The 25,057-nt window shown below is 42.3% G+C and overlaps 1 protein-coding gene and 1 long non-coding RNA gene across 4 annotated transcripts in view; one reads left to right on the top strand and one right to left on the bottom strand.

Annotated features, from left to right (window-relative positions):
- Positions 1-25,057, bottom strand: part of MAN1A1 (mannosidase alpha class 1A member 1) — a 146,961-nt gene that overhangs the window by 103,651 nt on the left and 18,253 nt on the right. The gene's annotated exons all lie outside the window — the stretch shown is intronic.
- Positions 1,254-17,467, top strand: LOC138795602 (uncharacterized). 3 transcript variants are annotated; one of them, XR_011363637.1, is made up of 3 exons: positions 1,254-1,367; positions 12,253-12,493; positions 17,326-17,467. It is a non-coding gene; the product is annotated as an uncharacterized lncRNA (long non-coding RNA). The 3 variants fall into 3 exon arrangements; XR_011363636.1 differs by lacking the exon at positions 17,326-17,467 and adding an exon at positions 12,607-12,829; XR_011363638.1 differs by lacking the exons at positions 1,254-1,367; positions 17,326-17,467 and adding exons at positions 10,050-10,167; positions 12,607-12,829.

Here is a 25,057-nt window from a genome sequence, read left to right as displayed (position 1 = left end):
CAGAAAGCAGCAGCTCCTCATCATTAGGAATGATCCAGGAACATTTACTGCTGTTTGAGCTTTGCACAGTTGTATTAACGATCCAGCCCATGTTCATTATGCACACAGGTGGGGAATAGGATGCAATCTGCCTGGAGCATTCCTAATGATGAGGAGGGTTGGGAGGAAGGATGGAGAGGTGGTGCCAGCCTAATGCATATACAAATGTAAGCCCTGGCCATTAGACACAGCGCTGTAGGATTAAAAGTTGTTTTTAATGACAATAACTGCATCCCCTGCAGAACGGCCCCTAGGACAGATCTTGGATTAAAAGCAGCTATCCGAAGGTACAAGTGGTTTGGGGGGGGGGGGGGGGGGGGGGGGCGGGGGGGGGACAGATTGTGGGTACAGAGTCGCTTTAAATATAGATTAAAAAAAATCCCTATATTAAATAACCTCCCTTTAAATAAAATTATATATATATATATATATATATATATATATATATATATATAACAAATGTTATCGCGGCGTGCCACGGCCAAACTATTAAAGCGTACCTATCATTTAAACTAATTTCTGACATATCATAGCGATATGTCAGAGGTTCGTACTGGTGAGGGTCCAGGTGCTAAGACTGAGTGCCGATCACTAGATTGGGGAGGCAGACGTGCTCAGCAGCTGTTGTCCTGCCACTTCATCTTCGCTCTCACTGATAAAGTAATAGTGGATGGAAATATAATAATAAAGTCTATGGAACTTCTGGCAGTAATGTCTACCGGAAGGTCCATAGGCTCCCAAATAGCCCGATACATCAAAAAATTCTAAGGATCAGAATAGAGAAATTTTAAACAAAATTATTATTATTTTTTTTTAAAATAGTAAAATCATTCTAATCGTACTAACTAGAAATATAGATGTCCGTTTTACCACAGGGCGAACGCTGTAAATACGAAATCCTTATAAAATACTGCATAAAACTTTCTAGCCCCATATACGGCCAAAGCAAAGGACCTCTTTATAACCAGCCAACGATCAGAGAGTGTATGCCATATATGTTTAAAAAGCAGAGACAATGCTTGATACAGACACATTGCGTCTGGGAACCTCTTTCACGGGATATCAGTGGAAACCTGGGCATGAGATTGCAAAGAAAAAGTTGAAAGCGCACATCCTGACTGGGATGAGCAAATCCATTACAAACTTGTGCCGCAGCATACTAACCTTGGTAACCATAGTAACCCTTCCACATTGCGCGGCAGGCATATTGCATTTCAAGAGTTTCAGTCAAATCTAACACATCGTCTAAATACAATTTCCACCTCAATTATTAATAAGTGACCCATCCTTGAGCACGCCTCTATGAAACCTATGCTGTGCGACACCAGGTGGGGTCATATACCTTTAGGGCAATGGACCGAAGGCTTTCTGCTTTGCTCCAAAGGAGGTTCTGATTTCTCATTTTAACTGTGTGAATGAAGCCTTAAAAGAGGTACTTTGGCAAATTTTTCTATCTTTCAGAAAGGTTTTAGAAAGTTATACAGATTAAATTTTACATTTGTTTTATTTAAAAATCTCTAGTCTTCCAGTACTTTTCAGCTGCTGTATGTCCTTCTGGGAAGTGGTGTATTTTTGTAGTCTGACACTGTGCTCTTTGCCGCCAACTCTGTCCTTGACAGGAACTGTCCAGAGCAGGAGAGGTTTTCTATGGGGATTTTCTACTGCTCTGGACAGTTCCTGTCATGGCCAGAAGAGGCAGCAGAGAGCACTGTGTCAGAATGGAAAGAATACACCACTTCCTGCAGGACATACAGCAGCTGATAAGTACTAGAAGGATTGAGATTTTTAAATAGAAGGGTGCGTTCACATTGAGGAATCCACCACTCGCCCCCACTTGCATCTCTGCCCGTCCCATAGACTCAATTCTATGCTCGGGCTGATTCCGCCGTCCACCCAATGAATTGACATATGCATTCTTTGGGCAGACTGTGCAATCCGCCTGACCACAGAATGCAGTCTATGGGCCCTATTCCACGGGACGATTATCATTCAGATTATCGTTAAATCGTTCGAAACTAACCGCTAATCGTTCGTTTGAATAGCAGTTAACGATTAACGACTGAACGAGAAATCGCTGATCGTTTAATAAGACCTGGACCTATTTTTATCTTTGCTCGTTCGCAAATCGTTCACATTGAATAAGATGTTGTTCAGTCGTTCACAACAGTGACGAACGCAATAGCGCTGACAAGACCACTGCAAGAACAATCATAAGTAACGATTATAGTTCCATGTAAATGGGTGAACGATTTCAGGTCTTTTGCAATATCAGTCGTTTGGATCATTTATCGTTAACAATTATGCGAACAATGATCGTCCCATGGAATAGGGCCCCTATGGGACGGGGGGAGATGCGACTCAGAGTGAGTGGGGGTGAGCGGTGAAATCCGCAGGAAATTCTCCACGCGGATTCCTCAAATTAGAAATCTGTATAACTTTCTGACATTAGTCGATTTAATTTTTTTTTTTTTTTTTAGAGTGACAACCAGCCTACCTGAGTTGTCACTAGAGTTGAGCCAACTTTGAGCACACTTGGTTCGAACCACAGCGTGTGGCATTTGATTACCAATGGCCTTAGAGCTGCCTGGAAAACATGGATACAGCCATCGGCCATAGGCTGTATCCACGCTTTCCAGGACTCCCTAGGGCTGCATCCAGCTTCTCCGGCCACCAGTTATCAAATGCTGCAGGTTTAGGATTGGATGAACCCAGGCGTGCTTAAAATTTGCTCAACTCTAGTAGTCACCCAGCTTTCCCCAAGTACAGTGATCTTGCTAAGAAACTGCTAAAAGGCCTCTTTATGTGACTAACATAACATACACACAATTTATTAAAAACGTCCTCTCTTAAAAGCAATTAAAACAGGGGCGGATTGTTAATTATAATGGTGTCCAGCGGAAGCTGTGGGCTGCTTAACCGCGCCAGGAAGAGATGGAAACAAGCCATGTGACAGAATTAAGGAAACTTGTTTTATACCGACCAGCGGGGCATCTGTAACGGGGTTACTTATTTAGCGCTCTTTGTTGAGTTCCTATTTAGCCACACAGAAAGGAGCTAACATGGTCCCTGTAGTTGCCTTTTGTTGCTATTATTAGAGAAAACCATTAAAAAATAAGCTACAGGCAAAAGGGGAATAATTTAAATTCACAAAACATCACATTACAAACAGGGCTGACAAACTGGGGAAAGCTAATTGTGAACCGCTTTCCATTATTCGGCGTTTCAGCATGGGAAGAGGACTCCCACTGACTGAGCATTCTCCCGAGCGCCAGGTAAGGCACATATCATTAAAGAAACCTTTCAAATATGCAAAGTTATAGAAATGTGTCAGAAATAAAAAAAAAAAAAAAAAAAAACACTGTACAACCTGGTTGCTTTCTAGATATTGCTACAGACATGGTTACACTATAGAACCAGTCTCCAGCCTCAGGATTAGCTGCTGACTCCTGCAATAGACGATGCATGAAGATCACACAGCGCTGGAGAGCATTCTTCTAGACATCTACAGCCCCTATTACACGGGGAAACTGTCAGCCCTGTCATACTTTAAAAACACAAATCCTGTCTCCTGGAGACTAACAACTCGTTCCATACTTATTACCTTTTTAATCTCCTTCCCCCAGTTCTGATCCTGCTTTCTGCAGAAGACACAGAAAACTGTATGTGAGCTCTTCTCTCAGTCTCCCCCTACTGAAAGGCAGGAGATTGAAAAGGTAATGACATGTATAAAATGAATTGTTAGTCTCCAGGAGAGGGGGGGGGGGGGGATGATCAAACATGAGTGAAATACTCCTTCAAATGTGGTGCTCTGGTTGACCAAGTGAGAAACCACTGGTGCATCTCCCCATCAGTCTCTCTTGGGGCTGCAGGCGGCATCACGTCTGCAGTCAAAAGAGGCCGCTCTCTTCTTCTAAGTGATTATCAGCCAGGAGCAAAAGGAAGAAAGGAGAGTATGGAGTTTTTTTTTGTTTTTTTCTAAAAGAGGGAGAAACTACCTACAAGGAGGACCCTACCTACATCATGTTGGCTCCTTGGGGGACAGTACTCACTGGGAGGCCTACCTACTGATGGGCCTACATACTAGGGGACCTGAGGAGAAACTGTATGATGGGGGAAACTATGTAATAGGGAAACCATTAAATAGCTGAAATCCAACATGCCTGATCCTTCTCTCCCTTAATGGCATCTGTCGGAGGAGAATCAGGTGGTCCCACTGAAATCAGCTATTTATTTATTTGACGTGCGTATGGCAGCCCTTACTATAAAGCTCTCCATCACCTTACATACAGAATATGCTGCAAGTTACACATATCCGAACAGAAACAAAAGCACAGTGATCTATTTACAAGCACGTCAGCAGAGCGTGCAGATTCGTCTAAATAAAATGATTAAGAATACAGACGCATTCACGTAGCCACAAAAACAGGAGAGGGCCTTTTCCAGGAAATTTCATGCGCTTTATTATAAGGTTTGTCATAACAAAGCCCCCAGTATGTAAGAACTGGATACGACTGTGCACACACCTCGACTGGTGAAGGTAATGAGCTCTGGATGTAAAGAACAATGGTTACAGCTGCTGTCACCATGCAGAAAATATGATAATGAATGGTCACTGTCCAGCTCTTACACCTACCAATCTCCGGCCATCTGTGGGCCTTTACAGAGGTGTCCCATTCAGTGTAACCCTGCCAAGAAACTACAGAGTAGGAAGTGTCACCCTATGAGGCCTAGAACTGCAGCTGAATATGTATTTTTATATATTTATTCATATTAAAAAGCAATAAACTTTCATTTACACCAATATGCTAATAAGACTATAGACCAGGGTGCAAAAAAAATGACGGCCTTAACAGCGCTGTAGGTGGGAAAATAAAAGTGTTATGGTTCTCAAAAGGAGGAACATTGCTTCAGTGTGACCTGGATATCTGTGCATTAATGACCTTTGGTCACGAAGGGGATGATATGGTGACAAAAATATAAAAAAAAACAAAAAAAAAAAAAAAAAACACACACAACAACAACATGAGGTTACTATTTTCCTATAGGAAATGTGTTTGCACTATCATACATAAGCCATTTAAGAAGAAGCCATTGTCTAAGAGGAAGAGAATTATGTTTGGCTTACTGACGTTACAGTCCTGGGGGAAATTCTGCAGTATAAAGGGTTTCTACTATTAACTTGATAAAACAACAGCATATTATTTGTGTTTCTCTTCAAACACACCCTTCACGGAGGCACCTAAGGTAGAAAACTGCATTCAAGTAAGTAGTAAAACACAAGCTGCCTTAATTGTATATAGTTAAATGGGATAGATTCCCAAAACTGGGTCAATCGGGAAAGAGGGCAGAGTTTTTTGTAGGGTGAAGGACAGCTATAATTACCCCGCTTACCCTAAAGTATTCCCACAAATAGGGCATGTAATTACAAACAGGAGGAAGCCATTCACACCCCAAACAGCACAAAAAACTGTGTGACAAGTGAAAGCCCGCTCCGCCATCACTGCCAAGCTGGATATGTGACAGTACGAGAAACCACAAACAAAACCAGAGACTTCTCATTTTCATTCCTCTATAAATGAGCTGCTCCGCTAGACAGGAGCCTACCATTACACTCCGTGGCATTGCTATTACTATAACTAACTCACTTGATTAACTAGAACATTCTGTAAATTTGCTATTTGCCCAGCTGCCTGATATACATGGAGCGTGTGTTCTTAAAGTGCGCTAGTATTTTGCATGTATCATTACCACCACTGGAAACTTCTAAAAGATGCACCATGTGCCGTGCTGGTGTCTCTGCCGGCCTCTAGGTGTCGCTCTTGTAAAAAGTCATTCTATTAGGCGCAATGATGACTACAAAAACAGCATGCATCAAATATACAAAAATACTACACTATAAATACTATACTATAAAGAATAACTACACTGAAATCTACTCTCGCTAAACACACAAGAAACTTCTGATCTATGTTATCCATTCTTAACTCTTAAAAGGGGAAACTAAACCAGCAAGACAGAAGAGTAAGGGCTGCGGCAGCTGAAAATGATGGTAGTTTTCTTAAATTCATTCTAGCACAATTGTGTTTCATTAATGTAAATAATAATAATAATGCACCAATCCGCCCCCCCCCCCTCCCCCCGCCTCAATATTCATCTGGTGCTCTGTAGTGGCTAGATAGCTATAGTATTCATATTTACAGTGTATACACACACTTTACACCATGTTTGATACATCTCCCCCATAGTTTATCTCTATACAAGTACACTATTAGTCCAAGCACTGCTTTTAGAGTAGAGTGGTGGTTGGTAACCTGGACAGTGAGTTGTCAACAATGGAAGGGGGGAAAAACAAAAAACACACACGAGGAGAGTTTGCCAAACGGACATATATGCAAAAATATTTAAACTAGATGTGCCCTATATTGTATAGAATAAGGGTAGCGTCACACATACCATATCACAGCGGATTTGATGGTGCCGATCCTCTGCAGATTTGATCTAAATAACTGAACACAGCATCAAATCTGCTGCAGATCTTGTACGTGTGAACGCACCCTAGCTATATTAGTCGAGATGAAAAAATGCCTTTAGGGGTTTTCCGTTCTTTTGTAAATCCTCATACCGGCAGTGAGCATGATAAAAAAACAAACATGAACAAGTAGTACACAATGGTTTACAGTCTAGTGCTCCGTGAATGCAATGTCATTGTGTACATAATCCATGACACTACAGCACATAAATACTGAGGTCAGAGACCGACTACAGCATCATATGGCACTATATACTGCATCACCACAAAACATTGGGTGGAGGTCCCAGCTTGTATGGAAGAAAACATTAAAACTAATAGAAAAAAAATCCCTTTAAAAGGATATCAATTATAAGTAAATACAATATGGAAGTGTGACAGTTCATATTACTGAACAAACATTCCAGAGGAGAATTTCCCATTTTTAAACGCAACACTAAAAAATTCTACTCTGTGGGAAAATTAGGGGCACTCCGGCTAGTTTTTTTTTTCTTTTAAATTAACTGGGGTGTCATAAAAATTGTGTCAGAAAAATAGTAATTTACTTCATTCATAAATCTCAAGTCTTCCAGTACTTATCAGCTGCTGCAGGAAGGGATGTATTCTCTCTGCTGCCACCTTTGTCCGTGACAGGAACTGTCCAGAGCAGGAGCTATTTCCTATAGTCTGGAGAGTCGGACAGGTTTTCTATGGGGATTTGCTACTGCTCTGGACAGTTGCTGACATGGACAGAGGTGGCAGCAGAGAGCACTGTGTCAGATTGGAAAGAATATACCACTTCCTGCAGGACATACAGCAGCTTAGTAGAAAACATTGTCAAAGAGAAGTAAATTACAAATCTGTATAACTTTCTGACACCAGCTGATTTGAAAGGAGAAAAAAAAAAAAAAAAAAAAAAACTTTTGCCGGAGGACCCCTTTTAGTAAAGTCAATAAGCATAATTCCACTTTTACAACATCAGGAAAAGCTCAGACTGCAACATTCAAGACAAATCAAGAATGGATTAAGTGTTTATGGTCCGTTCTACATGGGAGAAAGTCAATTTAGGAAGGATTTAACGACAGCTTGTAAGCTTTCCTAACCTGATTATGACATCACAGTGTTTCCACGCAGCCTAATACCTTATCTGTCAAACATTGAAGCTGCCAGATATAACAGAGCTGCCATGTGGGCATAAATAACAGAGCGGACGCACAAGAAATCTTTCAGAGATCAGGGAAAGGATTCATTGCTTACAGAGGGTACCGTGTCCTCCCTCCTATGAATCTGCCCTGAGAAGACCATAAAGACACAAACCCTAAAACCTGGTGACCCTGTCAGTCACTGGCCGCACACCACAAGGAGTTCATTCTGCAGTCTATAAAGCAGCCCAACGTGCGGCCCCAAACACAGAACCTTCAGAGTCCTCCATTCATATAGAAATGTACTGCACGCTTATAACACTGCTTTCAGACGTATCCAGATGGGACTCGCCGGATAATACCGAATTAGATCTTAATACACACGCTGCTTACATACATGTCAACAGAGGCTTTAACCTAAGATCCTGCACACATGGATAAGTAACACTCCTCATAAGATATCACATTAGGGGGTGCGTTCACAAGCTGTGCTCACACTGCAGTCACGTGAACAAGAAGCCAGCAACAAGTAGTAGACCAAGCTCTACAGCTCACTGCTGCAAATTCTACGTAGGTACAAGTAAAACACAGAGGAGCGATTTATCAATTGTTTTTGTGTAGATTTCAGTGTAAAATTATTGCATATTTTTGAGTAAAAACGCTATATGCTCCCTTTAGGTATCGTGAGTGTATAGCCCTGCTTTTCTTGCCAACAGTAGCCAACTCCTCTTCAGAGACTACCACTACCTATGTATGGCTGCAGAAATTTTTTGTTCGAGGACCCTGCTGGTCTAACCCTTCTGGAAGAGTAGGGTGGTGTTGGAACTTTTAATATATATTATTTATACAAGTTATATATAACTAAGCTGAGGTCATCAGCCTCCTTGACCTCTGAGGAGTTGTAAAAATCTCCAGCCCTAGAACTCACGACATGCGAGATCTCCAGCTGGCGGGATCGCAGTCAGTACTCAGTACTGAAATCTCGGAAAGCCGAAATCTCGCAATGTCCGAGATGTCAGTACTCAGTACTCTAGTGCACGAAAAAGGAAAGCCGAAATCTCGGACATCGCGAGATTTCGGCTTTCCTTTTCCGTGCACTAGAGTGGCGTGGCAACGGGAGCGGCAGCGGCAAAGCCGCAAGGTATCTGCTGCTGCTGGATACCTGGGGGGCCGTAAAAGTTCGGAACGCGGGCCGCAAAGGACTTTGGACATGCCTGTGATAGAACATTTCTTAAAAGCAAGAAAACAAAACTGGATGTGTTTAAAGTTGCTCTATTCTGATCACGTTTACTTTTTGGTCTATGGAACTGTGTGGGGTGTCTTTTTGTGCCATAATAAATACTTTCTATCGGTAGCTTGCTTGCGTATATACACCTTTAATCACTTTTCATATATTAAAAAAAAAAAAAAAAAAAAAAAAAAAAAAAAAAAAAAAAGTAATCTGTGATGCCCGGGGGTACTCAACAGTGCTCCATACTTACCTGTCCCGGTCTGCCACAGCTACTGGTTCCCAAGCCTCACGCTGCCATATTTTTACAGCATCTGCTGATGTGCAGTTCGCACAGGAAATGACTTCTCAGCATAGACAGAGCTATACTGTGCCATGCACTATGCAGAAACGTCACTTCCTGTGCAAAAGGCATGTCGGTGGATGTTGGTAAAAAGAGGTCAGCAGGAAGCTCTGGAATTGGCAGCGGAGGTGAAGCAGGACAGGTTACTATATCCCCCACAGCCTCAGCGGCATTGCAGATTCGTTTATGCTGGAAAGCCCCTTTAAGGCCGCGTTCACACTACGTATATTTCAGTCAGTATATGTATATTTCAGTCAGTATTGCAACCAAAACCAGGAGTGGATTAAAAACACAAAGGATGTGTTCACACAATGTTGAAATTGAGTGGATGGCCGCCATTTAATGGCAAATATTTGCTGTTATTTTAGAACGTCTGTTATGACAGTAAATAACGGCGATTATTTCAATATAACAGCCGTTGTTCTAAAATAAAAGCAAATATTTGCCATTAAATGGCAGCCATCCACTCAATTTCAACATTGTGTGAACACATCCTTTGTGTTTTAATCCACTCCTGGTTTTGGTTGCAATACTGACTGAAAAATACTGACTGAAATATACGGTTCACACTACGTATATTTCACTCAGTATTGTGGTCCTCATATTGCAACCAAAACTAGGAGTGGATTAAAAACACAGAAAGGCTCTGTGCACACAATGGTGAAATTGAGTGGATGGCCGCCATATAACAGTAAATAACGGCCATTATTTCAATTTAACAGCCGTTGTTTTAAAATAACAGCAAATATTTGCGGTCATCCACTCAATTTAACATTGTGTGCACAGAGCCTTTCTGTGTTTTTAATCCACTCCTGGTTTTGGTTGCAATATGAGGACCACAATACTGACTAAAATATACATAGTGTGAACCCAGCCTAAATCTGAACATTGCCCTGGTAATAAAAAGGTGAAAAAAAAATGTTAAAACATTTCTTCAGTGAAAGGGATAAGGGGGTGAGTACAGTTTCTCTGTACGGTGTGGGTAGGTGTCTGAATAGCATTCTGTCACTACCTTGTCCACCCGCTAATAATGATGACAAGATAATGAGCTCATCTTATCCTAGTCGTAGTGAGATGATTCAGCTCACCGTATCCTAAGGCTCTATTACACAGAGATTACCTGCCAAATCAGGCAAGAGGTCTCCCCGTGTAATACAGCCAGCGATCAACAGATGAGCAAGCAGACGCATGTCAAAAGACAGGGCCGGCGTCAGCACCTGGCATACTCGGGCAAGTGCCGGGGCCCACGGCCGCCCAAGGGGCCCCCGACACTTGCCCAAGCAGTGAGCCAGACGCCCGCAGCATCACCGACCCCTGGGGGAGGGCTGGGAAAGGACCTGCCTTGTTTGCTGCACTGGGGAAGGACCTGTGGTGACGTCATAAGGGGGCGGGACTGAGAACAGTAGAGGCTGCATATGGATGAAGGACCTGTGGTGACGTCATAAGGGGGCGGGGCTGAGAACAGTAGAGGCTGCATATGGATGAAGGACCTGTGATCATTGTCATGTAACATGAGGAGGCGGGGCTCACTAATACCTTCCCTCTGGTATGCTGTGAGTTTTGGTCCTTCTCTTATATCTCCTCCTGTAATGGCCTCTGATCTCCCATAATAACAGGCTGTCCATGCTGGGAGTTGTAGTTCTCCTCATATCTCCTCCTGTAATGGCCTCTGATCTCCCATAATAACAGGCTGTCCATGCTGGGAGTTGTAGTACTCCTCTTAAATCTCCTCCTGTAATGTCCTTTGATATCCCATAATAACAGGCTGGACACGTTGGGAGTTGTAGTCCTATTATATCTCCTCCTGTAATGTCCTCTGATCTCCCATAATAACAGGCTGGGCATGCTGGGAGTTGTAGTCCTATTATATCTCCTCCTGTAATGTCCTTTGATCTCTCATAACAGGCTGGACACGCTGGGAGTTGTAGTCCTATTATATCTCCTCCTGTAATGTCCTCTGATCTCCCATAATAACAGGCTGGACATGCTGGGAGTTGTAGTTCCCCCTGGTATACCTCATGTAATGTCTCTTATTGTAACTCCATTCTGGCCTGCTCTATGGTGAAGAAGCTAGAATACAGACTCCAGGGGGACGACCTCCTTCTAGCACCTCCATTCTAGTCCATTCTAGCATGGTTCCGATCTCACCAAAAGGGGCAGAGCGATGATGTCATCACGCCTGCTGGTGGATCCACAAGGTGCACACAAAGGAGAAGAGGACCCGTCCCCCGCCCGGATTAGTGAGTATGTTTTATTTTTTTATTTTCTTGTGCTGAGGGAGATCAGGGGGCATTTCTATGGGGGCAGAGCAGGGGGCATTACTATGGGGGCAGAGCAGGGGGCATTACTATGGGGGCAGAGCAGGGGGCATTACTATGGGGACAGAGCAGGGGGCATTACTATATGGGGGGCACAGCACAGGACCCACAAACCTCCTTACTTTACTACACATGACACCAAACAGTGGAGTTACTACTGTATAGGAGCCTATGGGTGGGAAAAAGGAAAGGAAGTTGCTGGAAAAGTGCGGAGCCTAACATGTCTGTCTGACAGGTCCCGAAGAGATGAATTGTAGCGGGAAGAAATCATCATGAAGGTCTGGGCCAGATGGAGAGGAAACGGAGAGCGATCGCCTCAGATCAAAGAAGACGTCACCTGTGAGTTACTGGATTACGTTTTTTTTTTCTATATTTTGTCAAACTTTATTTGGTAGGTGTGCCCCGAGGTGTGCTCTACAAAAGGTGCCAGCTCTCTCGCCCAAGGGCCCACAAAAACCTGGAGCCGGCCCTGTCAAAAGATGATCCACCCTCGCTGGACTTCTCTCTGCGTAATAAGAGATGTTGTGCCAGTGGCTGAGCAAAGGAAAGATCTGCACCAACATTGCTTGTGATGTAAGATCAGCACTCCCTTACATGGCAGGTTAGGCAGTCTTATAATGCAATGGCTCAGCTCATCTCATCCTATACTAGTCATGACTTTTTTTTTTATTTAGGAAAACCGCCACTGCATTTTTTGAGCCAAAACTAAGAATGGATTGGAAAGGAATGGGAAATCTAAAGAAATGACTAAAGGGCCTTTTAAGACAGAACTCCCGTCCGTCTCCTGCCGCCACTGAATCTTCAGGTGCCTGCGACCTCCTCCAGAATGATTGAGAGCCGGGACAGCCTGAAGATGCAGCAGCAGGCTGGGAGAATCTGACAGCAGGGTGTCGGAGTAAAACAGCAGTGCACTAGGTAAGCAGGCACTGCTTATGTTACTTGGAAATGGATATGACTGATATATGCATATCTTTGCTGTCAGTTTCCATGGCCGTACAAATGATACAAGGATTGTTTGTTTGCCCCAGGTACTCGATAACTTGTGTCACGTAAAAGCATTGCAAAGGAGCACTAATCTGGCTGACTGGTGCTTATTTAGGACCTTTCACAGCTCCATATCGGCCCATGTAAAAGGACCCCTACACCTCTGCTCCCGCTGGATCCACTTCTGTTTTTGGCTTAATCTGTAGGAGCGGTTTCCTGAAAAACTGACAGCAGCCAGAAGCTTACACGCTAACTGCACAAAGTGTCAGCTTATTGAATCTGTTCCAGCAAGCAATGTGAGAACTGGATTGTCAACATTTGTATATACATAACTCAAAAAAAAAAATAATAAACTCCATGCACAAATATGTAGCTGGGTGAAATCCAATGACTGTTTCATTTGATAGTTAAGTCAACACCATTGTGGATTTGCCCAGAACTGTTAAAGCTAATTAGGTGCCGCCTTAAAAGCTGCTACTAGGAATATAGGAAACCCTGAGGGTACAAACACACACACCATATACGCTGCGTATTTACTGCTGCGATACGCAGCAGATACGCAGCAGATTGGATCTATATAACTGAACACAGCATCAAATCTGCAGCAGATCTGCTGCGTATCTGCTGCATATACGGTGTGTGTGTTTGTACCCTTAGGGTGCGTTCACACCTACAGGATCTGCAGCTGATTTTCTGCAGCAGATTTCAGTTAAATAACTGAACACAGCATCAAATCTGATGCTGTGTTCAGTTATTTAACTGAAATCTGCTGCAGAAAATCAGCTGCAGATCCTGTAGGTGTGAACGCACCATTAAGGTGGTAAAGGAAGGGAACGGAGCACTGACAAAACAGAAGAGGTAGATGGTGTCAGATCACTTGGGGAATGCTGGTCAGAACCTGACAGGTGACTAGAGTGTCTACAATTTACAGTGAGTAATGTCGGCAGGCAGCAATAGGAGACGTTTACATGCCATTGTTTAGTATTTGTGAGCCCCTTGCACTCTATGCCATCTGTGCAGGCGAACCTCATGAGCACCACACAGAGAGCACACCCACCAATTCACTGTATGTAAACTTCCTATAGATTAGACAAAGAAAGAACGACACTCCTTTGGCTGTTCACAGTCCATTTATTGTGAGATCACATGGAAGGAGTGAGAAGTAGCAGGTGCGTCCTTGTCAACAGCCATTTCCTATGCAAAGCGCTCCTTCCGGCCAGGTAAAAAGCAGAATGGTTATTGCCGGGCTCTTTGCTTTCTATGTTAGTGCATTTCTCTTCTATAAGGGTGCCATTTTACAAATAAATCTAATTTTCTATTTTATTGGCGATTTTTGGATGATTCCTTCTGGGCAGCGCTGAACAAAAGTTTGTTTTCTTTATTTTATTTTATAACTATCTTCTATAAGGGGGTGTCTTCTTTAAATGTTTGGCCTCCCTACATACATGTTAGACAAGCTGTGATGGACGCCAGATTTGTAAATTAGAACAGGTTAATTCTTTGGACTGACGACGGAATACGACCGTGCATAGAAAGAAGTCTATGACATGAGCGGAGACAGGCGCGCTAGACAGTCCACAAGCTGCGGAACGCGCAATGGGTTTTCCGTCGCCATTGCGTAGTGTGCATGCACCCTAAACGTGTTCTCTGCTGCCACCTCTGTCTAGAGGAGCGAAGGATTTCAATGGGGATTTGCAACTGTTCTGGACAGTTGCTGCCATGGACAGAGGTGGCAGCAGAGAGCACTGTCAGACTGGAAAGAATACAGGACCTGCAGGACAAACAGCTGCTAATAAGTTCTGGAAGACCGGAGATTAGTAAATTACAAAATCTATATAGCTTATCTACTTTATTTGAAAGTAAAAATTCCCCTTTAAGTAGCTAATAATAATAATAATAATAATAATACAGGGTCAATGGCAGGCGATCGTGGTGGTCCGTCATATGAAATTAACTCAGCTTCGTTACGTCATGGGTCCTTAATGAGTTAAATATTTTTTTTTCCCTAGTCTATAGCTTATGGAAAAAGTAGGTCTCTCATTGCAAGCATTATAAAAAAAAACATAAGGAATCATCTGGGTCTGTAGGTTAAAAGAAATGCAAGCACAACAGCCTTTTAAACACTAGGAGGGAAAAAAAAAAAAAAAAAAAAAGTTCAAAAATGAAAATTTGTCCGGTCATCAAAGGGTTAAAATGTAATGTACTGAAACGGAAACCGTGAAACTGACAAAAAAAATGCAATGTGAGCCTAGCCTTCGTTTTAAAGTGTCACTGTTTTTTTTTTGTTTTTTTTTGCAGAAATCTATAGTCCAGGCAATTTTAAGAAAATTTGTAATTGGGTTTATAATCAAATATGCCATTATCTGCATTCAAAAAGACTTTTTTTCTGCTTTTACTACCTTTTTTAGTGTTTGCTTTCCATCTGGAAATCCCTAAAGTCTTTCCCTTCAGTTAGGTCATGTGTTTTCCAGGGGGTTACCATAAGATCACATGTCTTTCTGTACTCTCAATGTACTCTGCCAGACTTTCCTATCTGACTCTAGTTGTAGTAATGAAATGAGAGTAATATAGTTGTAGTAATGAAATGAGAGTAATAAAGCAGATGACACAGCAGAAATAGTGGCGTATACATTATATGTATGAATTGTTGGTTTACAACAGAGAATGGCCCATTAGGTTCAAATAGTCAATATGGAGCCCTTATATTACATGGGTTAATATTTAATTTTGTGATGGTTCTTTAATAGTTAAAACAAATGCAAAAGCACAAAGCAATGGTTCTTAATTCCGTATCAGAACTACATTGTGCAACAGACTGCTGCGGTCTCTCTGATAGCTTTGTGCGTCACACAGAGTAAAACCTTGTACTTTAGCCAAGAGACCTGATCAGGCTCCCTTGGAGCACTGCTAAAGCATACATTTCATAACAGCGTGGCCTGTCAGACATGTATTAGAGGTTTCCAGAGCTGGAGATTTGTGAAATGTCTGCATCACTGTGATGGTCGGCACATATAAATAAGCTTGGCGTCAGACTGATCAAGGTTATAAAAAGAATTTTTTATTTTTTTTTTTTAAACCCACAAAAAAAAAAAAAATTACTGCATCACATCCAAAGCATATAGGAGAAATTAGAAATTATAGCTCTTTAATTGAAAGCTTGAGGGTAGCTTCACACGTACCGCATCACAGTGGATTTTCCGCTGCGGATCCGCAACAGATTTGACTAAATGAATGAACACAGCATTAAATCTGCTGCGGAAAATCCTCTGCGATACAGTGCGTGTGAAGCTATCCTTAAAGGGACAGTCACCCAAAAGCTAGAGAAAGAAATGAGCCGACAGCTGTGGGTGGGGATTGTCCAGCCAGGTGGTTGATATTCAATAGACAACCCACACGTGTATCATATACAGAACCATATCCCTCACCCAAAGTCAGGGTTTCAGAACCATAGTTTTCATTTCATCTTAATCTGCTTGTGAAACCTCATTACTTCCTGTGAATGTTTTGTCTCTAGGTTTCACATCTCTTGAAACTGCTGAATAGATTTCATAAAATTATAAAAAAAAGTTAAAAAAAATTGGCTCCATCCCTAACTAAGGCTTTGTCCATTTTTGCATCACTGATCCTGGTTTCTGAGAACTGAAAAGAAATACTGATGTGTGGACAAGGCCTTAGATCAGGGGTCTCAAACTCGCGGCCCTCCAGCTGTTGCCAAACTACAATTCCCATCATGCCTGGACAGCCAAAGCTTTAGCTTTGGCTGTCCAGGCATGATGGTAATTGTAGTTTGGCACGGCCGCGAGTTTGAGACCCCTGCCTTAGATCTTTGTGTATGGCCCAATAAAAACTCCACTCCAGACAAAGCAGGGCAGCTACCCACGGCAATAAGATTCTGGCTTCCTCTCTCAGTATAGCCAAAGCTTTGTTTCTATTCAGTCCCATTAAAAGGGGTAATCCGGGAGGGGGGGGGGGGGGGGGGGGGGTCAGAAATATATAGATTTGTACAAATGTCAAGCCTTCCAGTATTTAACAGCTGCTGCATGTCCTGCAGGAAGTGGTGTATTCTTTCAAAAAGACTGAATGAATTAAAGAGGCATCAGAAATACTCATTTTCTTTCTGTTAAAGGGGTTGGCCACTTTAGAGTAAAATAGTTCAGTGCACAATATCAGTAAGTGTACTCACTGTATATACTGACAGCAGCTCTCTATATACCTCAGAGCTAAAATACCGCCCCCCCCCCCCCCCCCGGCTGTCCTGCTCTGTGGAGTCTGTCTATAAGATGACTGACATAAAGGAGCATGTGACCATGACCCCCAGTGTCCACCACTGTTCCTGCATATGCCTATGGTGGACACTGGGGGCGGGGCATGGTCACATGCTCCTCCATGTCGGCCATCTTATGGACAGACTCACCACAGAGCAGGGCAGCACAGCCTGGAGTAGGGGAGTCTATCTTTTGCTCTATGAGGTAAAAAGGAAGCTGCTGTCAGTAAGTGCAGTTATTAATTCTATATACTGAACTATTTTAGTATAAAGTGGCCAACACCTTTGACAACGGAAGAATGATAGTGGTGTGAACATAGTTTTATAGACTTAAAAGTAGTAAATAATAATTGCTTCACTATAAAAGGACCCAGTGACAGAAAGATATGTGAAGAGGTTGACAGGTTAGTTGTCAACAACAACTATACAAGTGTCATGTCATGCGTTGGCGTATCTACTGTCATAAACGCCTCCACATTCATGCTCCTTCTCTTTGCAGGTCTTCTGCACTACTTTTAGCAATACTTTCAGAAAGAAGTTTTTCTACATGCACATGGAATCCGGATGTTCAGGAAAGACGGGTGAGGGTAATGAACCGCTAAGGACTCGCGTTTCTCTGACTAGGTGTCCTCCCTGTATAACAGGTTATATTGGTTTCTGTTTATACCACCAGACAGTTCATCTTTGTTATCAAATAAATAGACTATATTGGAGAGATGATTCTTATCCATGGGCTGTGCGATACCCACTACAACCTTACTGCTTGTGTCGACTTTACAGGTGTTACTTAAAGGAGAAGTCCGGAATTTTTTTTTTATTAAAGTATTCTATTGCCCCCCAAAAGTTATACAAATCACCAATATACACTTATTACAGGAAATGCTTATAAAGTGCTTTTTTCCCTGCACTTACTACTGCATCAAGGCTTCACTTCCTGGATAACATGGTGATGTCACGACCCGACTCCCAGAGCTGTGCGGGCTGTGGCTGCTGGAGAGGATGATGGCAGGGGGACACTGAGGGACACAGGGCAATGGAGGGACACTGAGCATCCCTCTGCCATCATCCTCTCCAGCAGCCACAGCCCGCACAGCTCTGGGAGTCTGGTTGTGACATCACCATTTTATTCAGGAAGTGAAGCCTTGATGCAGTAGTAAGTGCAGGGAAAAGAGCACTTTATAAGCATTTCCCGTAACAAGTGTATATTGGGGATTTGTATAACTTTTGGGGCGTAATACAATACTTTGATAAAAAATTTTGACGGACTTCTCCTCTTAAGGCCTCATTCACACATCTCCAGAATGTGTCAGTATTTCAGCATCCAAATTTATATCCTATTAGTTTCTATGTGCCTATTCACACATCCGAAAATGTGATGGATCTGTGCAGCAGTGCCGCGGCGATTCAAAGAGTTTCCCTGCTGCCCACATGATATAGACACATCCATTGCATGCATTCACCGTCAATGTATGGATGTGTGAATGCAGTCCAAGGCCTTATTCACACGTCCCGTAAAATTGTCCGTGGTCGTAGATCCGCGACCACAGACAATTTTAGGGCCCATGAAATCCTGTGTGCGCATTCACACCATCTAACCCAAGATAAAACAGGACAGATCACAGTGCGGATAGCGGCACGGATGCTTCCCCCGCTCCCAACCCAGCGCATCCAAACAGATGCAATCAACAGGCGTTCAAAATTACACTCAGAGAAAAACACTGTGCATGTAAATGAGGCCTAACTAGCATACTGCATAGGTAAAGATACATTTTTACACCCAGACAATGTGAATTCAGAAAGGAAAAAATAAAAAAAATACTCTGTGGAATACAAGAAAGGAATCAGGCATAGTGTGAGTTGTTGATAAAAAAAATAAGACCTAGCCCCAAAATAAGAATTTTGAGAAAATTATGAGAAAAAAAAAAAAAAAAGATACACTGTCCTATTTTTGCAAAAACATTGTAAAACTAGATCCCATCAATGAAAGTTAAAAGGGGTTGTCCAGTGAAAATTTCTTTCAAACCAACTGATATGAGTTATATAGATTTGTCATTTACTTCTATTAAAAAAATCTCAAGTCTTCCCATACTTATCAGCTACTAAATGTCATGAAGGACGTGTTTTATTTCTGCTCTCTGCTGACATCTCTGGCCGAGACAGGAGCTGTACAGAGCAGAAGAGGTTTTCTACGGGGATTCACATAAAACCGAGACGGTCTCGGCCAGAGATGTCAGCAGAGAGCACTGTGTCAGACTGAAAATAAAACATTCCCTGCATGACATACAGCAGCTGATAAGTATGGGAAGACTTGAGATTTTTTTTTTTTATAGAAGTAAATTACAAATCCATATAACTTTATGACACCAGTTGATTTGAAAGAAAAAGATTTTCGCTGGACAACCCCTTTAAACACTGTAGAGTCGCAGTGCCAGGAGCCCCCAAATACTCATCATGCAGATAGAAAAGAATGATTATTTATAGGGATGAGGGAACCGGCTGAGGTTCGGATTCAGTCAGTTCACTCATCCCTAACTATTTACCATTTGGAGCCTGTCAACATGGTAGTCTTTATGTATATACAGTCCTTAGGGCCCTATTACATGGAGCAAGGATCTGCCGAATGAGACCGGCAGTCGGCAAATTATCACTCCATGTAATAAAGACAAGCATCAGCCGGTGACAACAATCAGCCGATCTGGTCTTTAGGTCCTGGTCTTTAGTCTGCAGAGCCGACCTCTGTAGTGACAGGCCGCTCAGCCTATATAGGCCGTGTAATACAGGAGGATTCTTCAAGGAGAAAACTTCCCAGCTGATGAAGAATTACCCAGTAATGGGCTTGGTAAAAGCACAAGGGAAGGAGGAAAAAAAAAGAAAATGCTACAGGAAAAAGTCAAGCCCATATTTTGTAGTCTCCACAATTACAGGACCGTATTGCCAAGATATTTGTAGCCTACTTGCACGTAGACTGTCTGCCACAGACTTCATATGGGCATAAATAGTGTGACAAATGCCGTAGAAAGGATCATTAGGAAAAGATTTTACCAGTAAGACGTCTTAAGGATGTGTGAGGGATGAAGCGGCACAGAATAGAAAACCTCAGCTAATGCCCATCTTGGCAGGGATTGTATTTGTGTCTAGTGCTTGTTGTATTATTATAGAACCACAGCTCTTAATAAGTCACAAATTATTTGCTTGTACAGGAGCCTTCCCATTTTATCTAAACATACCCACTGCCAAAATGCTCATTCTGCTCCGTAAAGTTGTTTACTAGAGGACTCCTTACAGTACAAGCTACACCGGGCCATGTTACAGAGAGGAAGAAAACCGGCTATCAGTGATGAAGGAGCTTGTCAGGATTTAAAGGGGTATTCTAAAGAGGACTTTTTTTTTATATCAATTGGTGTCAGAAAAATATACAGATTTGTAAATTTAAAGATTCAAAAATATCAAGTCTTCCAGTATTTTATCTACTGTATGTCCTGCAGGAAGTGATATTTTCTTTCTAGTCTGACACCGTGCTCTCTGCTGCCACCTCTGTCCGTGAAAGGAACTGTCCACAACGGGAGAGGTTTTCTGTTTCAATATATTTTATTGTAATTTTTTCAATAGAATTTTGTAAACATAGCAAATTTTGCAAACAAGATAGACAAAATATATAGCATATTGTACAGATAAATTGTAAAGGATAACAAGGAAAAGTAAACAAACATACAGTGATGTATAATCTAGCGATATATCTTAAGAGTTATTCACAAAAGTGAAATAAGTCTGCATGTATTACGTTCATACATGTATTAATAGTATGTTCATAAACATATAATAACCGAATATTAAAACAGTTAAAAAAGATTTAAGGTGAAAAGAGTGGACTAGATGTCCATGGTGACCACATCTCTCTGAATTTTACGATAATATTGTTGCAATAGGCTATAGCCTCCTCATATTGAGAGGTTTTCTATGGGGATTTTCTACTTCTCTGGACAGTTCCTGACATGGACAGAGGTGGCAGCAGAGAGCAGTGTGTCAGACTAGAAAGAATAAACCACTTCCTGCAGGACATACAGCAGCTGAGTACTGGAAGAGATTTGATTTAAGATTTTTTTTAATAGAGTTTACAAATTTATACAAAACAGACTCCCTTAAAGATTAGGAAAAAATCTACCAAAACTCCCTGATTTCAGTAGAGTGATGAGAGACAATTGTTCTTTAAACAATACTGTATGTGCAATGATTAAAGAAAGTCCAACAAAAGATTTATCAAATCTTTCAAGAGTAAAACTTTTTTTTTAAGAAGCTGTCCATGAGATTAGATTTTTTTTCCCCCTAGAGGATATGCGTTCTTCCCTGATGTATCTGTGTATTCCCTAACCCCTAGCAGCCCCTGTGATGATTATATAGGGCTGCGTCCCCTTCTCCTATGGAAGCTGTAGTGGCAGCTCTTCAGGTTTCCCCAACTTATAAAGCCAGGAAGAAGCAGTCACTGATCATAGGTTTAGTTTTAAGAGAGTAATGCTGGAATCGAAAAAAATTGAATTTAAAAAGAGAAAAGTAGAAATCTCGGTCTTTCCGTTAGGACTTTAGGCTTTCTAGTCTGTTCCTGGCTTTGGCTTCAATAATGGCACTGGAAAACCTGTTTTTGTAAACACACCCTAACAGCTCAACAGGTAAAAATGCCATATGGTAACAACTATCTGACACACAATTTCTACCAGGCAAAACTCAACACTACAAGGAAGTCGCAGATAAATCACAAATGCAATAAGATTAAACTAGATGTATCAGGAGAAATATAGGTCATAGGGTAATAAAAGTGGGAGCCGCCATTGAGAAAGCAACTAAGATGAGATCACCGGAAGTTACAGGTCTATAGCCTGGTCTATAGCCCAAGACTTTGTTAATGGGGTACTGCGGCGGAAGAAAACTCAAATCAACTGCCAAAATTCTAATAAAAGTCTTCCAGCACTTATCAGCTACTGTATGTCCTGCAGGAAGTGGTGTATTCTTTCCAGTCTCACACTTCTCTCTGCTGCCACCTCTGTCCATGAAAGGAATTGTCCTAAGCAGTAGCAAACCCCCTTAGAAAACCTCTCCTGCTCTGGACAGTCACTAAAATGGAGAGCTGTGGCAGCAGAATATAAATACACCCCTTCCTGTAGGACATAAAGCAGCTGATAAGTACTGAAATTATTGAGATTTTTAAATAGAGATAAATAGCAAATCTGTACAACTCTGACACCATCTGATTTGAAAGAAAGAATTTTCTGACGGAGTTTCCCTTTAAGGCAAAGCCCTTCTCTTTTAGGTGGAGTGTGGGTTTAAAGTTACAAGCATAGATTTAAACATAAATGTATGCTTGTTAATGTCATTTAAAACATATACATGTAACCAAGTCAAACATAAGAAGGGTCCTGCTCACAAGAGCTTACAATCTATGAATACTTAAAGCTAGTTAAGAAGAGGACTCTCAGACCCAGCACAGAAGGTATTGAACAATAAAGGGCCTGTTAAGAGATGTATTCCGGTAGCTGCCCTCTAGTACTTACATGTACAGTATACATTTGCATGTTTTGCGGTTTACGACTATAGAATTACTGTGGGTGGAACAACAAGGAAGTCTTAGCTGGCTCTGCGCCCATACGGCTTCTGTAATAATAATGTGGATCTGGAAGGCAGGTTTACACAAAGGAGCCATAGCCAGCTAGGGAAGCTACAACCATGGGTGATGGAAACAAGTGAAGTCAGAGTATTAGTGATACATGTTGTATCAAGTTTTAACACTACCAGGGAACAATGGGGAAAACATCTAGGCCTAAAATCTACCCATTGCAGGAAACCAGTCATCACTTATATACTGCTTCTCATCCCTGCTCAGATTTTAATAGATTATTAGTCCGAAATGTCTGCAACAAATCTGCCACATGTGAATATCCCCTTAAAGGAGAGGTGCAGGAACATAACACTTACCCGTCCACATGCCCCTGCAGCACTGTCCTACCACTATTCGACAGTTGCCGGCCTCCTGCATCACGTACCCGGCTAATGGATTGCCTGCTCATCCAATCAGCGACTGGGGCGGGACACCCCTGCAGTCACTGACAGGCTGACCAGGCGATTAATCAGCTAGGCAGTGATATTGCAGCAGCCGGACCGTGACGCTCCAGGTAGCCTGACAAAAATGACATTCGGTGGCTGCCTGAGAGGGGTGAGATCAGCGCTTTGAGAGCACGGGGGACGGATAAGTATTTTTACTTATTAGGTTCCCACACCCCCTGCCTGTCATTTTTAATTTGTGTGTGACTTCTTTTAACTGGGTTATACAAAACCCATCCACGGGTTATGTATTGTATTGCAACTCAAGGCCATTAAAGTGAATGGGACTGTGCTGCAATAGCACACACAACATGTGGACAGGTTTGGTATTGTTGTGGAAGCCAGCCGCTATGTTTTTCTTATCTGAGGCTAGTTTTCCGCTAGTTTCACTGATGGGCTTAGTCGGACTTCATTGACCAGGGAGCCGGAGAAGCAGACAGGAGCGTGGACAGGTAATGTATAAGCTTGTTTAAAGCCCGGCAGATGATTAGTTAAGGGATAGTGGGATAGTGCGGCGCTAAAAAATTATTCACAGAATAACGCACATTACAAAGTTATACAACTTTGTAATGTATATTATGTCTGTGAATCGCCCCCTTCCCGTGTCCCACCACCCCCGCCCGTGTACCCGGAAGTGTTGGTGCATTATACATTACCTGATCCGTGTCGAGCCCATCCGCCATCTTGTGCCAAACGTCATCTTCGGATGGACGAATCGCTGCCGCCGTCCCCCCTCCGCGTCATCAGCCGCGATTGGCTGAGCATAACTGTGCTCAGCCAATCGCAGCTGAGCACAGTTATGATGCGGCGGATTGGGGACGGCGGCAGCGATTCGGCCGTCCGTACGAAGATGACGTTTGGCACAAGATGGCGGACGGGCTCGACACGGATCAGGTAATGTATAATGCACCTACACTTCCAAGTACACGGGTGGGGGCGATTCACAGACATAACATACATTACAAAGTTGTATAACTTTGTAATGTGTGTTATTCTGTGAATAATTTTTTGGCGCCGCACTACCCCTTTAAGTGGCAGTGGCTATATTCTCGCAGCGGAATAAAAATCCTCTGTGATGATGTACATGTGAAACTAGCCTAAGAACCATACAGTATAATAAGCCCATGTATAATACCAAACATAAATAAGATACAACCAGCTTATCAATATTAGATCGGCAGCTGAACAGGCACATTGCTATTATAGAATTATAAACCACAAAAAAAAGTTTAAAAAAAAAAGTTAAAAAAAAAACGACAAAGCGGAAAAGAGGAAATTTAATAACAGGAAAAGTAGAAACTGACAGATGAATAGGAAAGGAGGAGAAGCATATAGATAAATAACAGGAAACCTACCATGCCAAATGTAACATGGCTACAATACAGTCAGAACAAAAAGGGCAGCCGCTCATCCTGCCAGTGAAAGTAACTGAAAACACACAAGAAAGAGGAGCAAATGTGGGGTCAGCAGGGCTGTCAGATGGTCTATACATATGAATGTACTAAACAAACGGACATTGCTTTCTTGCATAGTACTGCTAGCCCCAGTGTGTATGCACATGATAGGAGCGGCCAAGCTTTCTCCACCCTCCACTACTTGACCAGGAAAGACACACATTATATAACCAGTAAGGTAACTATTCAGGGGTTTTCACTGCTTTGTTCTCTGTAAACTCTTGATGCAGCTTATTGAGACAAAGGCATTACCGGATTAAGAACAAAGAGGGAATCTAAAATAAAAAGGGACTTCCACCAACCGCTGCATCCAGACCGGGGTCAAAAAATTACAAAAACAAATTCTAATGGACTGGAATAACATTGGGATTAGATGTCCTGCTTCAATTTTATGCTCAAGCTGCCACAACGCTGCTCCCTGGGCCAAAGACCTTACACAGTAAAGTGGTACCTTGGTTTAAGAGTACCTTGCTTAAAGAGCTCACAGCTTTCCAAAATTGTGACTTGGTTTAAAAGCATTGCTTTGGTTTAAGAGCTCCCTGTACTGGGTGGGAGGGGGAGCGACATGGTCTGCATAGTGGGGTCTACAGCCCTGTACTCGGACCCAGGAGGTCTCCCTCACCTTCCAAATCATAGAAGATCCACTTCAGGCTGGGGCTTACATCAGGGGACAGGACTGTGGAGGTA

The sequence above is a fragment of the Dendropsophus ebraccatus genome, chromosome 6, assembly GCF_027789765.1.
Source record: "Dendropsophus ebraccatus isolate aDenEbr1 chromosome 6, aDenEbr1.pat, whole genome shotgun sequence".
Classification (NCBI taxonomy): domain Eukaryota; kingdom Metazoa; phylum Chordata; class Amphibia; order Anura; family Hylidae; genus Dendropsophus; species Dendropsophus ebraccatus.
Note: the sequence above shows the minus strand (reverse complement) of the source record. Positions and strands in the feature narration are given on the sequence as shown.